Source organism: Beta vulgaris, chromosome 8 (assembly GCF_026745355.1).
Source record: "Beta vulgaris subsp. vulgaris cultivar EL10 chromosome 8, EL10.2, whole genome shotgun sequence".
In the NCBI taxonomy this organism is placed as follows: Eukaryota; Viridiplantae; Streptophyta; class Magnoliopsida; order Caryophyllales; family Amaranthaceae; genus Beta; species Beta vulgaris.
The window spans coordinates 30031978-30037977 of NC_079209.1; positions in this window are offsets into that span (position 1 = coordinate 30031978).

Consider the following 6000-nt stretch of genomic DNA (forward strand, 5'->3'; position numbering starts at 1 on the left):
CTTTGTTCCACAAAATACTAATATAATAGGTTCAAGATCAAGTTCATCGTATCAGACAAGACTACCGATACTTCTTTCATAATGATTGATAAAGAAGTATCTAACTTGGTTGGTAAGACGGTCAAAGAGATACTAGACTTGTAAGACAAGGTTGTTATGAATATAATTACATAAATTAGTTCACAGTTTTTAGATTTTTTATTTAATTAAATTCATTCTCAAAATGATCTCTAATATATCTGTTAAATTATTTTTCTTAAGGATTCTATGGAAACTACATTCCCTTAACAATTCAAGTTTTTGCTTGGTAAAATTTTTTATTTAAAGTGAAGGTTCCATATAACAATGTTGTAGATGAAAATTCTACCTACACTGTTGTAAGCACCACTGATGAGATTAGTGTGATCGACAAGTGGATGGGACTTTATATCATGATTGACGTAATTACATCATCAACAACAATTTTGCCAATTCAATTGAATGAATGTTTAGTAAAGTACTCCCTCCGTTTCATTTTAATTGTTACACTTTGACATTTTATACTATTCACAAGTTGCACTTTGACCCTCGTTTCTGATTTATACGTGAATAAAAATATAGTCATGCGGGATATTGTTAGATTCGTCTTAGTATGTATTTTATAAATATGTAATTTTTATAATTCTTACAATATAAAACTAAAGATATATGTCCTCAAAGTTTTGCATTGGCATGCGTGAAAAGTGTAAGTATGTAGATTCAAATGAAACGGAGGGAGTATCTTCTTATACTAATATTTGTTATTTGTATTTTTTCGTTTTCATAGCATGACTTATATATGAAGAAGCTAAATGAGGCTGAAAGTGTCAAAGATGGTAGATGTGATAAGGGATGTTGAAATTCAAATATTGTAAAGTTTAAAATCAATAGTACTATTAATGAAATCAATGTATTTTAAGAAAAGAATATATGCAAAAAAAATATATAACATTGTTAGATATGTTTTCTTGATTTGTAATAAAAAATTTATGTGAAAAATATTAATCAATATATACTATGCATGGATACATATTCAAAAATACTTAAAAAAGCCGAAATTCCTTTACAAAAACTAATATTTACTTTCCTTCTAAGAATTTTTTGAATAAGTTATCTTTGGTCAAAAAATATACTTTTAACTTTGTTCAATAAGTAAATAACTATAATTACATATATGTTGCTATTAGATCATATATTATGATCAAATATTTCTAGGAAAGTATAATTTTCGTATAGTTGATCTCATGAAACCAAAAATTTGTACAATAAAATTGTAACCTAGATATTTTTAGTTATATATTAAAAAGTTCTTTACACAACTTAAAAGATTCAAAATTAACTAATGATTTGATGTGTATCCTACACTAATTCTTATTATGAAGCGTAATTCAGAAAAAAAAAATCTATTGGAGTGCCTTCCAAAAGAAATTGTGGTAGACATAATTTCACCTGTTGCAGCTTTTTTTATTGGTGATTTGTTTAGGTGCAAAATAAGGTACATTAAATGTTTAACAATTGATTAAAATGTTCTTAATGTAGTTGCAAGGGAATTAATAATATTTTTGATGATAAAAAAGTTCTACAAAAACTGTCTATTGAAAGCTTGCTAAACTTATCATGGGATTGCATTGGTAAGATCGATTTTTTTTACGCGATGTTTAGAGTGCAGCAATCTTGAGGCTATTGTACGAGTTGGAATGGTAATATATATATTAATTTTTGTACATGATTGTCTATGAAATATTAGTTTATAATTTTATAATTTATCAATTTATTGATTTATAAACATGAAGGGATATAAACATGATGTTGATATTTAAATTTTTATTAATACTTCTAGGTACAGTATTTTACTCAAATGAAGATAAAAGATGGTATTGCAAGTTTTGAGAAAGCATCAAATGAAGGCTATTTAGTTGCAACCTATTTACTAGGCCTAATATCTCTATGCAGTGAAGACGTGAATTCTAAGAAACTTGGTTTAAAAATGATACCAAATACACTAATTAAGATGGGATTGGAAGAGATTGTAGAATGTCGAAAGAAAATCTGCTATAATTTCGCGACTATATGGATAGAAAATAAAATTATTATATAATCGGAATTCTTTTTATGCGATAACAAAAAAGTGAGGTCAAAAAGAACTTTTGGGAAGGTGATGATTACTATTATGAAGTTTCAGATGAACCTAGCATAGTATGTAATTGCAAATGTAATCAAGAACTTATTTTCTAACCTATTATTTATGTCATTATTATAATTAGATGTTTAATTTGTAATAAATTTCATTTTTATATTCTTTAAGTTTTGTCTTCATATTGTCTCTCCAATATATATTATGGATGAGAAATGTTTTTTAAATGTAAGATTGTTTTATTTCGTACTACGTCCAACAATTAGTTTTAGCCATCGTATTGGTGATCATAATAATATAACCTACATTTTATTAATTTAGTGAAATAGTAAAAAAAAAACCGTTTATTTTTTTGGTAAAAATAATTATTTGGTTGGTAAACGACATTTTTTTTGTAAAGCATAAAAATTGTCTAGAAATAGAGTTAAGTTTTAGGCATTTTGTAATTTTCAAAACAAGTAAGTAAATTTAAAAAAATTGTCATATAAAACTTGGTTTTCAAATTTATTTTGAATAAGTTATATCTTTGGTTAAAATATATGCATTTAACATGCTTGAAAAGGTAAATAACTATAATCACACATAGTTTTTAATTTAGCATATATTATGATCTATTAAATTTGGGAAAATAAATATTCACAAAATCAAATCTTATGAAAATCGATTTATCGTACAAAAAATCGTGTAACATAGATACGTTTAGTACTATTTCATAAAAATCAACATATATATAACGTCTTCTTGATGCATAAATTCATTGTACATATAAATAAGTTATTTATACAACTTATATGATTTGAAATTTCATAAATCCAAATAGTATAAACTAATTCTTACTATGAAGCCCCAATATCGAAATATATGTATACTAGAACGCCTTTCCAAAGAAATTGTCGTTGAGATTATTTCACATGTTGGAGCTTATTATATTAGAGATTTATTTAGGTATAAAGTAAGGTATGTTACATGTTCAATAAATTATCCATATGTTTTTAAATTACTTATATATAAAATCTATAAACATCATTCTTTTAATATAGGTGCAAGGCATTCAATATTATTTGTGAAGATGACAAAGTTCTACAAAAACTATTATTAGAAAGCTTGCTAAGCGTATCGTGGGATTACATTGATAAGATGGATTTTTTATTTATACGATGTTTATAGTGCAACAACCTTGAGGCTATTGTTTGAGTTGGAATAGTAACTTTTTTATAATAATTTCCTCAAAATATTTATAATTTTATAGGACTTATAATGCACATTATAAAACAATGATATGTGATGTTTTTTCCAGGTCTATTTTACATTATTTTATTCATATATGTACATGTTTTTTATAGGTATACTTTTTTACTCAATCAAATATAGAAGATGATATTGCATTTTTCAAAAAGCATCAAACGAAGGATATTCAGTGGCAACTTATTTATGAGGGCTTATATATCTATGTAGTAAAGACGCGAGTTACAAAGAACTTGGTTTCAAAATGATACCAATAAGGACATTAATGAACATGATTTGAAGGGATTGTAGAATGTCGGAAGAAATTTCGTTCTAATTTTTCGTGAATATGGATAGAAAATAAGATGTCTATTGAATCAGGATTTTTTTAATGTGATAAAAAAACAAAAAAAGTTAGGTGAATAGAAAGGTTTTCGAAGGTAATGATTGCTACTACGAAGTTTCAGATGATCCTAGAATAGTATGTGATGCTTGCAATTGTAATCGAGACCTTATGTTATGTTTAAGTATAATTATATGTTCGTATTTTTAATTTATTTCATTAAAAAATGATTAATTTGTGTCTCCAAATTTTCTACTCAATGTATATTTGTTATTATAATAGTTTTAAAAGAATGTAGGTTTTATGTAGTTGGAACTTCGTCCAACATTTTAAATGTGACTTGAATTTACTCTCATCCCTTTTTTCAGTATAACCTTCAACTAATCCAAAAATTATGTTTACAGTTAAATAATATATACATATTTACTCCTACCATAATGCAAGACGTTCAACCTTAATATATATACAAGTTAGTATTATTTTTATTTAAGAATTTTTTAAATCGTAATTAGTGTTTATTAACAAGACGTATGCAAGATTTCAGGTAATATTATCTTATAATATCCATTGTGATTCTGATTTTTATGAATTAAAATATATATTTCGAATTAAGCTTCTATATATGTTACATTATAATTTAGACTAATTGTAGCTAGGTAATATTTGACAACTCAAATTTAAAAGAAAATCAGGATTGTGATCTTTGCCAACCATAAATAATCTACTCCTATTATATAATATATATTATGTAATAGTTTATAATATCCACTCAAACAATATACGAACATACTCAGGGTCATTCATTTCTAATCTTTCAAATTATTCATGCAATTCGAGATGAATAATGAAAATGATGATCCAAGAGTATCGAAACAAGATGATCACGTTAAGAGGGAAAGGGGTTCAAAACAACTTGCATATCATACAGGTATGTATTCCTCTAAATATTTAGTACTTAGCTTTTATATGTTAATAATATGATATTCCACCTTCTTGCTAATAAATACAATGACCAAATAATTAGATTACATATTCACTATAAGTAAATTACAATAACTAATTATTACATTAAACATTTCACGATATATATATATATATATATATATATATATATATATAATAAACAAGTTAGTAGGTGAGATTTGATTTATTTGTCTTTATTTTAACATTTATGTTATGGATATCTATATATAAAAAAATCTTAATAAAACACACATATCCAACGTGTTATTTGTAAAAAAAAAAAACTTGTTTTTTCAAGTGTAATTATAATTTGTTTTCATTTTAATTATAGAGATGTTTATAGACATTCAAAATGTCATGGTAAAAATGGATTGCATTTCATGAAATTTGCGAAATTCATATGGTGTGGTTAAGTATGTATGCTTTTATCTAATTAAGTTCTTTTATTAATTTTTCTTGCATTTTGTTGTAACATATTATATAAATATATTAATATACTATATCAATTTTTCTTGCATTTTGCAATATATTAATGCATTTCGAGATGAATAATAAAATGATGATCCAAGAGTATCGAAACAAGATGATCATGTTAAGAGGGAAAGGGGTTCAAAACAACTTGCATATCATACATGTATGTATTCCTCTAAATGTTTAGTAGTTAGCTTTTATATGTTAATAATATGATATTCCACCTTCTTGTTAATAAATACAGTGACCAAATAATTAGATTACATATTATCTATAAGTAAATTACAATAACTAATTATTACATTAAACATTTCACGATATAAATGAAATATCAAATATATATATATATATATATTAAAAACTAAGTATAAATGAGTTAGTAGGTGATTTTTGAAAGCAATAAAAGATAATATATAAATAATCTAATATATAGGTATTAGGATTCTCACCTAAATTCTTCATAAAACTTGTGCCATTTGGTGTAAACTTTTGAGTTAACTCATGTTATTCGAATGCATTTCCACATGTAACACTAGTAGAGTAAATGCTCTATTGCGGTCGCGCAACAATTAAGGACGTAGCAATAGGTAATTCAACTATTGCTGAGGGTTTTAACCACAGCAATAGAGCCACATATTATTACGGTTCCTACCCAAAACCGCAACAACAAGTTTTTTTTTAAAATAAAAAAATGAAACTTATTGTTATGGTTTTTGCCCAAAACCGCAGTTTTAGGTCCAGGTACAAGTAATTTTGTTTTTTTTTTTGCATTTTGCCATCAATTTAAAAGGCAAAAATGTAGAAAGATAATAAAAACTAAAAAAAGATCCAGCTGATACCGCAACAA